A 17,762-nucleotide genomic window follows, 5' to 3' on the forward strand; every position below is an offset into this window, starting at 1 on the left:
CTCTGCGTATTCTCCCTCCTCTCTCACTCACTCTGCCGGTTCTCCCTCCTCTCTCACTCACTCTGCCTATTCTCCCTCCTCTCTCACTCACTCTGCCTATTCTCCCTGCTCTCTCACTCATTCTGCGTATTCTCCCTCCTCTATCTTACTGACTCTGTCTATTTTCCTTCCTCTCTCATACACTCTGCTTATTCTCCCTCCTTTCTCACTCACTCTGCCTATTCTCCCTCCTCTCTCACTCACTCTGCCTAGTCACCCTCCTCGCTCACTCCTTCTGCCTATTCTCCCTCCTCTCTCACTCACTCTGCCTATTCTCCCTCCTCTCTCACTCACTCTGCCTATTCTCCCTCCTCTCTCACTCTCTCTGCCTATTCTCCCTCCTCTCTCCCTCACTCTGCCTGTTCTACTCTATCACTTACTCTGCCTATTCTCCCTCCTCTCTCACTCACTCTGCCTAGACACCCACCTAGCTCACTCCTACTGTCTATTCTCCCTCCTGTCTCACTCACTCTGCCTATTCTCCCTCCTCTCTCGCTGACTCTGCCTATTCTCCCTCCACTCTCACTCACTCTGCCTATTCTCCCTCCTCTCTCACTCACTCTGCCTATTCTCCCTCCTCTCTCACTCACTCTGCCTATTCTACTCTCTCACACTCACTCTGCCTATTCTCCCTCCTCTCTCACTCACTCTGCCTATTCTCCCTCCTCTCTCACTCACTGTGCATGTTCACCCTCCACTCTCACTCACTCTGCCTATTCTCCGTGCACTCTCACTCACTCTGCCTATTCTCTCTCCTTTCTCACTCTCTCTGCCTATTCACCCTCCTCTCTCACTCACTCTGCCGATTCTCCCTCCTCTCTCACTGACTCTGCCTATTCTCCCTCCTCTCTCACTCACTCTGCCTATTCTCCCTCCTCTCTCACTCACTCTGCCTATTCTCCCTCCAATCTCACTCACTCTGCCTATTCTCCCTCCTCTCTCACTCACTCTGCCTATTCTCCCTCCTCTCTCACTCACTCTGCCTATTCTCCCTCCTCTCTCACTCACTCTGCATATTCTCCGTGCACTCTCAATCCCTCTGCCGATTCTCCCTCCTCTCTCACACACTCTGCCTATTCTCCCTCCTCTCTCACTCACTCACTCCGCCTATTCTCCCTCCTCTCTCACTCACTCTGCCTATTCTCCCTCCTCTCTCACTCTCTCTGCCTATTCACCCTCCTCTGTCTCTCACTCACTCTGCCTATTCTCCCTCCTCTCTCACTCACTCTGCCTATTCTCCCTCCTCTCTCACTCACTCTGCCTATTCTCCCTCCTCTCTCACTCACTCTGCCTTTTCTCCCTCCTCACTCACTCTGCGTATTCTCCCTCCTCTGTCACTCACTCTGCCAGTTCTCCCTCCTCTATCACTGACTCTGCCTATTCTCCCTCCTCTCTCACTCACTCTGCCTATTGTCCCTGCTCTCTCACTCATTCTGCGTATTCTCCCTCCTCTATCTTACTGACTCTGCCTATTTTCCCTCCTCTCTCATGCACTCTGCTTATTCTCCCTCCTTTCTCACTCACTCTGCCTATTCTCCCTCCTCTCTCACTCACTCTGCCTAGTCACCCACCTCGCTCACTCCTTCTGTCCATTCTCCCTCCTCTCTCACTCACTCTGCCTATTCTCCCTCCTCTCTCACTCACTCTGCCTATTCTCCCTCCACTCTCACTCACTCTGCCTATTCTCCCTCCTCTCTGACTCTCTCTGCCTATTCTCCTCTCTCACTCACTCTGCCTATTCTACTCTATCACTTACTCTGCCTATTCTCCCTCCTCTCTCACTCACTCTGCCTAGACACCCACCTCGCTCACTCCTTCTGCCTATTCTCCCTCCTCTCTCACTCACTCTGCCTATTCTCCCTCCTCTCTCACTCACTCTGCCTATTCTCCCTCCTCTCTCACTCACTCTGCCTATTCTCCCTCCTCTCTGACTCTCTCTGCCTATTCTCCTCTCTCACTCACTCTGCCTATTCTACTCTCTCACTCACTCTGCCTATTCTCCCTCCTCTCTCACTCACTCTGCCTATTCTCCCTCCTCTCTCACTCACTCTGCCTATTCTCCCTCCTCTCTCACTCACTCTGCCTATTCTCCCTCCTCACTCTCTCACTCTGCGTATTCTCCCTCCTCTCTCTCTCACTCACTCTGCCGATTCTCCCTCCTCTCTCACTCACTCTGCCTATTCTCCCTCCTCTCTCACTCACTCTGCCTATTCTCCCTCCTCTCTCTCACTCACTCTGCCGATTCCCCCTCCTCTCTCAAACTTTGCAGATTCTCGCTCCTCCCTCACCCACTCTGCCGATTCTCTCTCCTCTGTTACTCACTCTGCCTATTCTCCCTCCTCTCTCACTCACTGTGCATGTTCACCCTCCACTCTCACTCACTCTGCCTATTCTCCGTGCACTCTCACTCACTCTGCCTATTCTCCCTCCTCTCTCACTCTCTCTGCCTATTCACCCTCCTCTGTCTCTCACTCACTCTGCCTATTCTCCCTCCTCTCTCACTCACTCTGCCTATTCTCCCTCCTCTCTCACTCACTCTGCCTATTCTCCCTCCTCTCTCACTCACTCTGCCTATTCTCCCTCCTCTCTCACTCACTCTGCCTATTCTCCCTCCTCTCTCACTCTCTCTGCCTATTCACCCTCCTCTGTCTCTCACTCACTCTGCCGATTCTCCCTCCCCTCTCACTGACTCTGCCTATTCTCCCTCCTCTCCCACTCACTCTGCCTATTCTCCCTCCACTCTCTCTCACTCACTCTACTGATTCCCCCTCCTCTCTCAAACTTTGCAGATTCTCGCTCCTCCCTCACCCACTCTGCCGATTCTCTCTCCTCTGTTACTCACTCTGCCTATTCTCCCTCCTCTCTCACTCACTCACTCCGCCTATTCTCCCTGCTCTCTCACTCACTTTGCCGATTCTCCCTCCTCTCTCACGCAGTCTGCCTGTTCACCCTCCTCTGTCTCTCACTCCTTCTGCCTATTCTCCCTCCTCTCTCACTCACTCTGCCTATTCTCCCTCCTCTCTCACTCACTCTGCCTATTCTCCCTCCTCTCTCACTCACTCTGCCTATTGTCCCTCCTCTCTCACTCACTCTGCCTACTCTCCCTCCTCTCTCACTGACTCTGCCTATTCTCCCTCCTCTCTCACTGACTCTGCCGATTCTCCCTCCTCTCTCACTCACTCTGCCAATTCTCCCTCCTCTCTCACGCACTCTGCCTGTTCTCCCTCCTCTCTCACTCACTCTGCCTATTCTCCCTCCTCTCTCACTCACTCTGCCTATTCTCCCTCCTCTCTCACTGACTCTGCCTTTTCTCCCTCCTCTCTCACTCATTCTGCCTATTCTCCCTCCTCTATCTCACTCACTCTGCCTATTCTCCCTCCTCTCTCACTCACTCTGCCTATTCTCCCTCCTCTCTCACTCACTCTGCCTATTCTCCCTCCTCTCTCACTCACTCTGCCTATTCTCCCTCCTCTCTCACTCACTCTGCCTATTCTCCCTCCTCTCTCACTCACTCTGCCTATTCTCCCTCCTCTCTCACTCATTCTGCCTATTCTCCCTCCTCTATCTTACTGACTCTGCCTATTTTCCCTCCTCTCTCATGCACTCTGCCTATTCTCCCTCCTTTCTCACTCACTCTGCCTATTCTCCCTCCTCTCTCACTCACTCTGCCTAGTCACCCTCCTCGCTCACACCTTCTGCCTATTCTCCCTCCTCTCTCACTCACTCTGCCTATTCTCCCTCCTCTCTCACTCACTCTGCCTATTCTCCCTCCACTCTCACTCACTCTGCCTATTCTCCCTCCTCTCTGACTCTCTCTGCCTATTCTCCTCTCTCACTCACTCTGCCTATTCTACTCTATCACTTACTCTGCCTATTCTCCCTCCTCTCTCACTCACTCTGCCTAGACACCCACCTCGCTCACTCCTTCTGCCTATTCTCCCTCCTCTCTCACTCACTCTGCCTATTCTCCCTCCTCTCTCACTCACTCTGCCTATTCTCCCTCCACTCTCACTCACTCTGCCTATTCTCCCTCCTCTCTCACTCACTCTGCCTATTCTCCCTCCTCTCTCACTCACTCTGCCTATTCTCCCTCCTCTCTCACTCACTCTGCCTATTCTCCCTCCTCTCTCACTCACTCTGCCTATTCTCCCTCCTCTCTCACTCACTCTGCATATTCTCCCTCCTCTCTCACTCACTCTGCCTATTCTCCCTCCACTCTCACTCACTCTGCCTATTCTCTCTCCTTTCTCACTCTCTCTGCTTATTCACCCTCCTCTGTCTCTCACTCACTCTGCCGATTCTCCCTCCTCTCTCACTCACTCTGCCTATTCTCCCTCCTCTCTCACTCACTCTGCCTATTCTCCCTCCTCTCTCACTCACTCTGCCTATTCTCCCTGCTCTCTCACTCACTCTGCCTATTCTTGCTCCTCTCTCACTCACTCTGCCGATTCTCTCTCCTCTGTTACTCACTCTGCCTATTCTCCCTCCAATCTCACTCACTCTGCATATTCTCCGTGCACTCTCAATCCCTCTGCCGATTCTCCCTCCTCTGTTACTCACTCTGCCTATTCTCCCTCCTCTCTCACTCACTCACTCCGCCTATTCTCCCTCCTCTCTCACTCACTCTGCCTATTCTCCCTCCTTTCTCACTCTCTCTGCTTATTCACCCTCCTCTGTCTCTCACTCACTCTGCCGATTCTCCCTCCTCTCTCACTGACTCTGCCTATTCTCCCTTCTCTCTCACTCACTCTGCCTATTCTCGCTCCTCTCTCACTCACTCTGACCATTCTCCCTCCTCACTCACTCTGCGTATTCTCCCTCCTCTGTCACTCACTCTGCCGGTTCTCCCTCCTCTCTCACTGACTCTGCCTATTCTCCCTCCTCTCTCACTCACTCTGCCTATTCTCCCTCCTCTCTCACTCATTCTGCGTATTCTCCCTCCTCTATCTCATTCACTCTGCCTATTTTCCCTCCTCTCTCATGCACTCTGCTTATTCTCCCTCCTTTCTCACTCACTCTGCCTATTCTCCCTCCTCTCTCACTCACTCAGCCTAGTCACCCACCTCGCTCACTCCTTCTGCCTATTCTCCCTCCTCTCTCACTCACTCTGCCTATTCTCCCTCCTCTCTCACTGACTCTGCCTATTCTCCCTCCTGTCTCACTCATTCTGCCTATTCTCCCTCCTCTATCTCACTCACTCTGCCTATTCTCCCTCCTCTCTCACTCACTCTGCCTATTCTCCCTCCTCTCTCACTCACTCTGCCTATTCTCCCTCCTCTCTCACTCACTCTGCCTATTCTCCCTCCTCTCTCACTCATTCTGCCTATTCTCCCTCCTCTATCTCACTCACTCTGCCTATTCTCCCTCCTCTCTCACTCACTCCGCCTATTCTCCCTCCTCTCTCACTCACTCTGCCTATTCTCCCTCCTCTCTCACTCACTCTGCCTGTTCACCCTCCTCTCTCACTCACTCTGCCGATTCTCCCTCCTCTCTCACTCACTCTGCCTATTCACCCTCCTCTCTCACTCACTCTGCCTATTCTCCCTCCTCTCTCACTCACTCTGCCTATTCTCCCTCCTCTCTCACTCACTCTGCCTATTCTCCCTCCTTTCTCACTCTCTCTGCTTATTCACCTTCCTCTGTCTCTCACTGACTCTGCCGGTTCTCCCTCCTCTCTCACTCACTCTGCCTATTCTCACTCCTCTCTCACGCCCTCTGCCTATTCTCCCTCCTCTCTCACTCACTCACTACGCCTATTCTCCCTCTTCTCTCACTCACTCTGCCTATTCTCCCTCCTCTCTCACTCACTCTGCATAATCTCCGTCCACTTTCAATCCCTCTGCCGATTCTCCCTCCTCTGTTACTCACTCTGCCTATTCTCCCTCCTCTCTCACTCACTCACTCCGCCTATTCTCCCTCCTCTCTCACTCACTTACTCTGCCTGTTCTCCCTCCTCTCTCACGCTCTCTGCCTATTGACCCCCCTCTGTCTCTCACTCACTCTGCCGATTCTCCCTCCTCTCTGACTGACTCTGCCTATTCTCCCTCCTCTCTCACTGACTCTGCCTATTTTCCTCCTCTCTCACTCCTTCTGCCTATTCTCCCTCCTCTCTCACTCACTCTGCCTATTCTCCCTCCTCTCTCACTCACTCTGCCTATTCTCCCTCCTCTCTCACTCACTCTGCCTATTCTCCCTCCTCTCTCACTCACTCTGCCTACTCTCCCTCCTCTCTCACTGACTCTGCCTATTCTCCCTCCTCTCTCACTGACTCTGCCGATTCTCCCTCCTCTCTCACTCACTCTGCCAATTCTCCCTCCTCTCTCACGCACTCTGCCTATTCTCCCTCCTCTCTCACTCACTCTGCCTATTCTCCCTCCTCTCTCACTCACTCTGCCTATTCTCCCTCCTCTCTCACTGACTCTGCCTTTTCTCCCTCCTGTCTCTCTCATTCTGCCTATTCTCCCTCCTCTATCTCACTGACTCTGCCGATTCTCCCTCCTCTCTCACTGACTCTGCCTATTATCCCTCCTCTCTCACTCACTCTGCCTATTCTCCCTCCTCTCTCACTCATTCTGCCTATTCTCCCTCCTCTCTCACTCATTCTGCATATTCTCCCTCCTCTATGTCACTCATTCTGCCTATTCTCCCTCCTCTCTCACTGACTCACTCCGCCTATTCTCCCTCCTCTCTCACTCACTCTGCCGATTCTCCCTCCTCTCTCACTCACTCTGCCTGTTCACCCTCCTGTCTCACTCACTCTGCCTATTCACCCTCCTATCTCACTCACTCTGCCTGTTCACCCTCCTCTGTCACTCACTCTGCCAATTCTCCCTCCTCTCTCACTCACTCTGCCTATTCTCCCTCCTCTCTCACTCACTCTGCCTATTCTCCCTCCTCTCTCACTCACTCTGCCTATTCTCCCTCCTCTCTCACTCACTCTGCTTATTCACCCTCCTCTGTCTCTCACTCACTCTGCCGGTTCTCCCTCCTCTCTCACTCACTCTGCCTATTCTCACTCCTCTCTCACGCACTCTGCCTATTCTCCCTCCTCTCTCACTCACTCACTACGCCTATTCTCCCTCTTCTCTCACTCACTCTGCCTATTCTCCCTCCTCTCACACTCACTGTGCCTGTTTACCCTCCTCTCTCACTCTCTCTGCTTATTCACCCTCCTCTGTCTCTCACTCACTCTGCCGATTCTCCCTCCTCTCTCACTCACTCTGCATAATCTCCGTCCACTTTCAATCCCTCTGCCGATTCTCCCTCCTCTCTCACTCACTCTGCCTATTGTCCCTGCTCTCTCACTCATTCTGCGTATTCTCCCTCCTCTATCTTACTGACTCTGTCTATTTTCCCTCCTCTCTCATACACTCTGCTTATTCTCCCTCCTTTCTCACTCACTCTGCCTATTCTCCCTCCTCTCTCACTCACTGTGCCTAGTCACCCACCTCGCTCACTCCTTCTGCCTATTCTCCCTCCTCTCTGACTCACTCTGCCTATTCTCCATCCTCTCTCACTGACTCTGCCTATTCTCCCTCCTCTATCTCACTCATTCTGCCTATTCTCCCTCCCTTCTCACTGACTCTGCCTATTCTCCCTCCTCTCTCACTCACTCTGCCAATTCTCCCTCCTCTCTCACGCACTCTACCTATTCTCCCTCCAATCTCACTCATTCTGCGTATTCTCCCTCCTTTCTCGCTCTCTCTGCTTATTCACCCTCCTCTCTCACTCACTCTGCCGGTTCTCCCTCCTCTCTCACTCACTCTGCCTATTCTCACTCCTCTCTCACGCACTCTGCCTATTCTCCCTCCTCTCTTACTCACTCACTACGCCTATTCTCCCTCCTGTCTCACTCAATCTGCCTATTCTCCCTCCTCTCACTCACTCTGCATAATCTCCGTCCACTCTCAATCCCTCTGCCGATTCTGCCTCCTCTGTTACTCAGTCTGGCTATTCTCCCTCCTCTCTCACTCACTCACTCCGCCTATTCTCCCTGCTTTCTCACTCTCTCTGCTTATTCACCCTCCTCTGTTTCTCACTCATTCTGCCGATTCTCCCTCCTCTCTCACTGACTCTGCCTATTGTCCCTGCTCTCTCACTCATTCTACGTATTCTTCCTCCTCTATCTTACTGACTCTGTCTATTTTCCCTCCTCTCTCATGCACTCTGCTTATTCTCCCTCCTTTCTCGCTCACTCTGCCTATTCTCCCTCCTCTCTCACTGACTCTGCCTATTCTCCCTCCTCTCTCACTCACTCTGCCTATTCTCCCTCCTCTCTCACTCTCTCTGCCTATTCTCCTCTCTCACACACTCTGCCTATTCTCCCTCCTCTCTCACTCACTCTGCCTATTCTCCCTCCTCTCTCACTCACTCTGCCTATTCTCCCTCCTCTCTCACTCACTCTGCCTATTCTCCCTCCTCTCTCACTCACTCTGCCTATTCTCCCTCCTCTCTCACTCACTCTGCCTATTCTCCCTCCTCTCTCACTCACTCTGCCAATTCTCCCTCCTCTCTCACTCACTCTGCCTATTCTCCCTCCTCTCTCACTCACTCTGCCTATTCTCCCTCCTCTCTCACTCATTCTGCCTATTCTCCCTCCTCTATCTCACTCATTCTGCCTATTCTCCCTCCCCTCTCACTGACTCTGCCTATTCTCCCTCCTCTCTCACTCACTCTGCCTATTCTCCCTCCACTCTCACTGACTCTGCGTATTCTCCCTCCTCTCTCACTCATTCTGCATATTCTCCCTCCTCTATGTCACTCATTCTGCCTATTCTCCCTCCTCTCTCACTGACTCACTCCGCCTATTCTCCCACCGCTCTCACTCACTCTGCCGATTCTCCCTCCTCTCTGAGTCACTCTGCCTGTTCACCCTCATCTCTCACTCACTCTGCCGATTCTCCCTCCTCTCTCAGTCACTCTGCCTGTTCACCCTCATCTCTCACTCACTCTGCCTATTCTCCCTACTCTCTCCGTCACTCTGCCTATTCTCCCACTTCTCTCACTCAGTCTGCCTATTCTCCCTCCAATCTCACTCACTCTGCGTATTCTCCCTCCTTTCTCACTCTCTCTGCTTATTCACCCTCCTCTGTCTCTCACTGACTCTGCCGGTTCTCCCTCCTCTCTCACTCACTCTGCCTATTCTCACTCCTCTCTCACTCACTCTGCCTATTCTCCCTCCTCTCTCACTCACTCACTACGCCTATTCTCCCTCTTCTCTCACTCACTCTGCCTATTCTCCCTCCTCTCTCACTCACTGTGCCTGTTTACCCTCCTCTCTCACTCTCTCTGCTTATTCACCCTCCTCTGTCTCTCACTCACTCTGCCGATTCTCCCTCCTCTCTCACTCACTCTGCATATTCTCCGTCCACTCTCAATCCCTCTGCCGATTCTCCCTCCTCTGTTACTCACTCTGCCTATTCTCCCTCCTCTCTCACTCACTCACTCCGCCTATTCTCCCTCCTCTCTCACTCACTCTGCCTATTCTCCCTCCTTTCTCACTCTCTCTGCTTATTCACCCTCCTCTGTCTCTCACTCACTCTGCCGATTCTCCCTCCTCTCTCACTGACTCTGCCTATTCTCCCTCCTCTCTCACTCACTCTGCCTATTGTCCCTGCTCTCTCACTCATTTTGCGTATTCTCCCTCCTCTATCTTACTGACTCTGTCTATTTTCCCTCCTCTCTCATACACTCTGCTTATTCTCCCTCCTTTCTCACTCACTCTGCCTATTCTCCCTCTTCTCTCACTCACTCTGCCTAGTCACCCACCTCGCTCACTCCTTCTGCCTATTCTCCCTCCTCTCTCACTCACTCTGCCTATTCTCCCTCCTCTCTCACTGACTCTGCCTATTCTCCCTCCTCTATCTCACTCACTCTGCCTATTCTCCCTCCTCTCTCACTCACTCTGCCTATTCTCCCTCCTCTCTCACTCACTCTGCCTATTCTCCCTCCTCTCTCACTCACTCTGCCTATTCTCCCTCCAATCTCACTCACTCTGCCTATTCTCCCTCCTTTCTCACTCTCTCTGCTTATTCACCCTCCTCTCTCACTCACTCTGCCTATTCTCCCTCCTCTCTCACTCACTCTGCCTATTCTCCCTCCTCTCTCACTCACTCTGCCTATTCTCCCTCCTCTCTCACTCACTCTGCCTATTCTCCCTCCTCTCTCACTCACTCTGCCTATTCTCCCTCCTCTCTCACTCACTGTGCCTGTTCACCCTCCTCTCTCACTCACTCTGCCTATTCTCCCTCCTCTCACTCACTCTGCATAATCTCCGTCCACTCTCAATCCCTCTGCCGATTCTGCCTCCTCTGTTACTCAGTCTGGCTATTCTCCCTCCTCTCTCACTCACTCACTCCGCCTATTCTCCCTGCTTTCTCACTCTCTCTGCTTATTCACCCTCCTCTGTTTCTCACTCATTCTGCCGATTCTCCCTCCTCTCTCACTGACTCTGCCTATTGTCCCTGCTCTCTCACTCATTCTACGTATTCTTCCTCCTCTATCTTACTGACTCTGTCTATTTTCCCTTCTCTCTCATGCACTCTGCTTATTCTCCCTCCTTTCTCGCTCACTCTGCCTATTCTCCCTCCTCTCTCACTCACTCTGCCTAGTCACCCACCTCGCTCACTCCTTCTGCCTATTCTCCCTCCTCTCTCACTCACTCTGCCTATTCTCCCTCCACTCTCACTCACTCTGCCTATTCTCCCTCCTCTCTGACTCTCTCTGCCTATTCTCCTCTCTCACTCACTCTGCCTGTTTAACTCTATCACTTACTCTGCCTATTCTCCCTCCTCTCTCACTCACTCTGCCTATTCTCCCTCCACTCTCACTCACTCTGCCTATTCTCCCTCCTCTCTGACTCTCTCTGCCTATTCTCCTCTCTCACTCACTCTGCTTATTCTACTCTCTCACGCACTCTGCCTATTCTCCCTCCTCTCTCACTCACTCTGCCTATTCTCCCTCCTCTCTCACTCACTGTGCATGTTCACCCTCCACTCTCACTCACTCTGCCTATTCTCCCTGCACTCTCACTCACTCTGCCTATTCTCTCTCCTTTCTCACTCTCTCTGCTTATTCACCCTCGTCTGTCTCTCACTCACTCTGCCGATTCTCCCTCCCCTCTCACTGACTCTGCCTATTGTCCCTGCTCTCTCACTCATTCTACGTATTCTTCCTCCTCTATCTTACTGACTCTGTCTATTTTCCCTCCTCTCTCATGCACTCTGCTTATTCTCCCTCCTTTCTCACTCACTCTGCCTATTCTCCCTCCTCTCTCACTCACTCTGCCTAGTCACCCACCTCGCTCACTCCTTCTGCCTATTCTCCCTCCTCTCTGACTCACTCTGCCTATTCTCCCTCCTCTCTCACTGACTCTGCCTATTCTCCCTCCACTCTCACTCACTCTGCCTATTCTCCCTCCTCTCTGACTCTCTCTGCCTATTCTCCTCTCTCACTCACTCTGCCTGTTTAACTCTATCACTTACTCTGCCTATTCTCCCTCCTCTCTCACTCACTCTGCCTATTCTCCCTCCACTCTCACTCACTCTGCCTATTCTCCCTCCTCTCTGACTCTCTCTGCCTATTCTCCTCTCTCACTCACTCTGCCTATTCTCCCTGCAGTCTCACTCACTCTGCCTATTCTCTCTCCTTTCTCACTCTCTCTGCTTATTCACCCTCCTCTGTCTCTCACTCACTCTGCCGATTCTCCCTCCCCTCTCACTGACTCTGCCTATTCTCCCTCCTCTCTCACTCACTCTGCCTATTCTCCCTCCACTCTCACTCACTCTGCCTATTCTCCCTGCAATCTCACTCACTCTGCCTATTCTCTCTCCTTTCTCACTCTCTCTGCTTATTCACCATCCTCTGTCTCTCACTCACTCTGCCGATTCTCCCTCCCCTCTCACTCACTCTCCCGATTCTCTCTCCTCTGTTACTCACTCTGCCTATTCTCCCTCCTCTCTCACTCACTCACTCCGCCTATTCTCCCTCCTCTCTCTCACTCACTTTGCCTATTCTCCCTCCTCTCTCACGCAGTCTGCATGTTCACCCTCCTCTGTCTCTCACTCACTCTGCCTATTCTCCCTGCACTCTCACTGACTCTGCCTATTCTCCCTCCTTTCTCACTCTCTCTGCTTATTCACCCTCCTCTGTCTCTCACTCACTCTGCCGATTCTCCCTCCTCTCTCACTCACTCTGCCTATTCTCCCTCCTCTCTCACTCACTCTGCCTATTCTCCCTCCTCTCTCACTCACTCTGCCTATTCTCCCTCCTCTCTCACTCACTCTGCCAATTCTCCCTCCTCTCTCACTCACTCTGCCTATTCTCCCTCCTCTCTCACTCACTCTGCCTATTCTCCCTCCTCTCTCACTCACTCTGCCTATTCTCCCTCCTCTCTCACTGACTCTGCCTATTCTCCCTCCTCTATCTCACTCATTCTGCCTATTCTCCCTCCCCTCTCACTGACTCTGCCTATTCTCCCTCCTCTCTGACTGACTCTGCCAATTCTCCCTCCTCTCTCACGCACTCTGCCTATTCTCCCTCCAATCTCACTCACTCTGCGTATTCTCCCTCCTTTCTCACTCTCTCTGCTTATTCACCCTCCTCTCTCACTCACTCTGCCGGTTCTCCCTCCTCTGTTACTCAGTCTGCCTATTCTCCCTCATCTCTCACTCACTCACTCCGCCTATTCTCCCTCCTCTCTCACTCACTCTGCCTATTCTCCCTCCTTTCTCACTCTCTCTGCTTATTCACCCTCCTCTGTCTCTCACTCACTCCGCCGATTCTCCCTCCTACTCACTGACTCTGCCTATTCTCCCTCCTCTCTCACTCACTCTGCCTACTGTCCCTGCTCTCTCACGCATTCTGCGTATTCTCCCTCCTCTATCTTACTGACTCTGTCTATTTTCCCTCCTCTCTCATGCACTCTTCTTACTCTCCCTCCTTTCTCGCTAACTCTGCCTATTCTCCCTCCTCTCTCACTCACTCTGCCTATTCTCCCTGCTTTCTCACTCACTCTGCCTAGTCACCCACCTCGCTCACTCCTTCTGCCTATTCTCCCTCCTATCTCACTCACTCTGCCTATTCTCCCTCCTCTCTCACTCACTCTGCCTAGACACCCACCTAGCTCACTCCTTCTGCCTATTCTCCCTCCTCTCTCACTCAGTCTGCCTATTCTCCCTCCACTCTCACTCACTCTGCTTATTCTCCCTGCAATCTCACTCACTCTGCCTATTCTCTCTCCTTTCTCACTCTCTCTGCTTATTCACCATCCTCTGACTCTCACTCACTCTGCCGATTCTCCCTCCCCTCTCACTGACTCTGCCTATTCTCCCTCCTCTCCCACTCACTCTGCCTATTCTCCCTCCACTCTCTCTCACTCACTCTACTGATTCCCCCCCTCTCTCAAACTTTGCAGATTCTCCCTCCTCCCTCACTCACTCTGCCGATTCTCTCCCCTCTGTTACACACTCTGCCTATTCTCCCTCCTCTCTCACTCACTTTGCCTATTCTCCCTCCTCTCTCACGCAGTCTGCCTGTTCACCCTTTTCTGTCTCTCACTCACTCTGCCTATTCTCCGTGCACTCTCACTCACTCTGCCTATTCTCTCTCCTTTCTCACTCTCTCTGCTTATTCACCCTCCTCTGTCTCTCACTCACTCTGCCGATTCTCCCTCCTTTCTCACTCACTCAGCCTAGTCACCCTCCTCGCTCACTCCTTCTGCCTATTCTCCCTCCTCTCTCACTCACTCTGCCTATTCTCCCTCCTCTCTCACTCACTCTGCCTATTCTCCCTCCTCTCTCACTGACTCTGCCTATTCTCCCTCCTCTCTCACTGACTCTGCCGATTCTCCCTCCTCTCTCACTCACTCTGCCAATTCTCCCTCCTCTCTCACGCACTCTGCCTGTTCTCCCTCCTCTCTCACTCACTCTGCCAATTCTCCCTCCTCTCTCACTCACTCTGCCTATTCTCCCTCCTCTCTCACTGACTCTGCCTATTCTCCCTCCTCTCTCACTCATTCTGCCTATTCTCCCTCCTCTCTCACTGACTCTGCCTATTCTCCCTCCTCTCTCACTCACTCACTCCGCCTATTCTCCCTCCTCTCTCACTCACTTTGCCTATTCTCCCTCCTCTCTCACGCAGTCTGCCTGTTCACCCTCCTCTGTCTCTCACTCCCTCTGCCTATTCTCCCTGCACTCTCACTGACTCTGCCTATTCTCCCTCCTTTCTCACTCTCTCTGCTTATTCACCCTCCTCTGTCTCTCACTCACTCTGCCGATTCTCCCTCCTCTCTCACTGACTCTGCCTATTCTCCCTCCTCTCTCACTCACTCTGCCTATTCTCCCTCCTCTCTCACTCACTCTGCCTATTCTCCCTCCTCTCTCACTCACTCTGCCTATTCTCCCTCCTCTCTCACTGACTCTGCCTATTCACCCTCGTCTCTCACTGACTCTGCCGATTCTCCCTCCTCTCTCACACTCTGCCAATTCTCTCTCCTCTCTCACGCACTCTGCTGTTCTCCCTCCTCTCTCACTCACTCAATCCGCCTATTCTCCCACCTCTCTCACTCACTCTGCCTATTCTCCCTCCTCTCTCACTGACTCTGCCTATTCTCCCTCCTCTCTCACTCATTCTGCATATTCTCCCTCCTCTATCTCACTTATTCTGCCTATTCTCCCTCCTCTCTCACGCACTCTGCCTATTCTCCCTCCTCTCTCACTCACTCACTCCGCCTATTCTCCCACCGCTCTCACTCACTCTGCCTATTCTCCCTCCTCTCTCACTGACTCTGCCTATTCTCACTCCTCTCTCACTGACTCTGCCGATTCTCCCTCCTCTCTCACCTACTCTGCCAATTCTCCCTCCTCTCTCACGCACTCTGCCTGTTCTCCCTCCTCTCTCACTCACTCAATCCGCCTATTCTCCCACCTCTCTCACTCACTCTGCCTATTCTCCCTCCTCTCCCACTGACTCTGCCTATTCTCCCTCCTCTCTCACTCATTCTGCCTATTCTCCCTCCCGTCTCACTGACTCCGCCTATTCTCCCTCCTCTCTCACTCACTCACTCCGCCTATTCTCCCTCCTCTCTCACTCACTTTGCCTATTCTCCCTCCTCTCTCACGCAGTCTGCCTGTTCACCCTCCTCTGTCTCTCACTCCCTCTGCCTATTCTCCCTGCACTCTCACTGACTCTGCCTATTCTCCCTCCTTTCTCACTCTCTCTGCTTATTCACCCTCCTCTGTCTCTCACTCACTCTACCGATTCTCCCTCCTCTCTCACTGACTCTGCCTATTCTCCCTCCTCTCTCACTCCTGCCTATTCTCCCTCCTCTCTCACTCACTCTGCCTATTCTCCGTCCTCTCTCACTCACTCTGCCTATTCTCCCTCCTCTCTCACTGACTCTGCCTATTCACCCTCGTCTCTCACTGACTCTGCCGATTCTCCCTCCTCTCTCACACTCTGCCAATTCTCTCTCCTCTCTCACGCACTCTGCTGTTCTCCCTCCTCTCTCACTCACTCAATCCGCCTATTCTCCCACCTCTCTCACTCACTCTGCCTATTCTCCCTCCTCTCCCACTGACTCTGCCTATTCTCCCTCCTCTCTCACTCATTCTGACTATTCTCCCTCCTCTATCTCACTCAGTCTGCCTATTCTCCCTCCTCTCTCACGCACTCTGCCTATTCTCCCTCCTCTCTCACTCACTCACTCCGCCTATTCTCCCACCGCTCTCACTCACTCTGCCTATTCTCCCTCCTCTCTCACTGACTCTGCCTATTCTCACTCCTCTCTCACTGACTCTGCCGATTCTCCCTCCTCTCTCACCTACTCTGCCAATTCTCCCTCCTCTCTCACGCACTCTGCCTGTTCTCCCTCCTCTCTCACTCACTCAATCCGCCTATTCTCCCACCTCTCTCACTCACTCTGCCTATTCTCCCTCCTCTCCCACTGACTCTGCCTATTCTCCCTCCTCTCTCACTCATTCTGCCTATTCTCCCTCCCGTCTCACTGACTCCGCCTATTCTCCCTCCTCTCTCACTCACTCACTCCGCCTATTCTCCCTTCTCTCTCACTCACTTTGCCTATTCTCCCTCCTCTCTCACGCAGTCTGCCTGTTCACCCTCCTCTGTCTCTCACTCCCTCTGCCTATTCTGCCTGCACTCTCACTGACTCTGCCTATTCTCCCTCCTTTCTCACTCTCTCTGCTTATTCACCCTCCTCTGTCTCTCACTCACTCTGCCGATTCTCCCTCCTCTCTCACTGACTCTGCCTATTCTCCCTCCTCTCTCACTCCTTCTGCCTATTCTCCCTCCTCTCTCACTCACTCTGCCTATTCTCCCTCCTCTCTCACTCACTCTGCCTATTCTCCCTCCTCTCTCACTGACTCTGCCTATTCTCCCTCGTCTCTCACTGACTCTGCCGATTCTCCCTCCTCTCTCACACTCTGCCAATTCTCTCTCCTCTCTCACGCACTCTGCCTGTTCTCCCTCATCTCTCACTCACTCAATCCGCCTATTCTCCCACCTCTCTCACTCACTCTGCCTATTCTCCCTCCTCTCCCACTGACTCTGCCTATTCTCCCTCCTATCTCACTCATTCTGCATATTCTCCCTCCTCTATCTCACTTATTCTGCCTATTCTCCCTCCTCTCTCACGCACTCTGCCTATTCTCCCTCCTCTCTCACTCACTCACTCGGCCTATTCTCCCACCGCTCTCACTCAGTCTGCCTATTCTCCCTCCTCTCTCACGCACTCTGCCGATTCTCCCTGCTCTCTCAGTCACTCTGCCTGTTCACCCTCATCTCTCACTCACGCTGCCTCTTCTCCCTACTCTCTCCGTCGCTCTGCCTATTCTCCCACTTCTCTCACTCACTCTGCCTATTCTCCCTCCAATCTCACTCACTCTGCGTATTCTCCCTCCTTTCTCACTCTCTCTGCTTATTCACCCTCCTCTGTCTCTCACTGACTCTGCCCATTCTCCCTCCACACTCAGTCTGCGTATTCTCCCTCCTCTGTCACTCACTCTGCCGGTTCTCCCTCCTCTCTCACTGACTCTGCCTATTCTCTCTCCTCTCTCACTCACTCTGCCTAGTCACCCACCTCGCTCACTCCTTCTGCCTATTCTCCCTCCTCTCTCACTCACTCTGCCTATTCTCCCTCCTCTCTCACTGACTCTGCCTATTCTCCCTCCTCTCTCACTCACTCTGCCTATTCTCCCTGCACTCTCACTCACTCTGCCTATTCTCCCTCCTTTCTCACTCTCTCTGCTTATTCACCCTCCTCTGTCACTCACTCACTCTGCCTATTCTCCCTCCTCTCTCACTCACTCTGCCTAGTCACCCACCTCGCTCACTCCTTCTGCCTAATCTCTCTCCTCTCTCACTGACTCTGCCTATTCTCCCTCCTCTCTCACTGACTCTGCCTATTCTCCCTCCTCTCTCACTCATTCTGCATATTCTCCCTCCTCTATCTCACTCACTCTGCCTATTCTCCCTTCTCTCTCACTCACTCACTCCGCCTATTTTCCCACCTCTCTCACGCACTCTGCCTATTCTCCCTCCTCTCTCACTCACTCACTCCGCCTATTCTCCCACCTCTCTCACGCACTCTGCCTATTCTCCCTCCTCTCTCACTCACACACTCCGCCTATTCTTCCACCTCTCTTACTCACTCTGCCTATTCTCCATCCTCTCTCACGCACTCTGCCTATTCTCCCTCCTCTCTCACT

This window comes from Mobula hypostoma, chromosome 8 (assembly GCF_963921235.1).
Source record: "Mobula hypostoma chromosome 8, sMobHyp1.1, whole genome shotgun sequence".
Taxonomy (NCBI): domain Eukaryota; kingdom Metazoa; phylum Chordata; class Chondrichthyes; order Myliobatiformes; family Myliobatidae; genus Mobula; species Mobula hypostoma.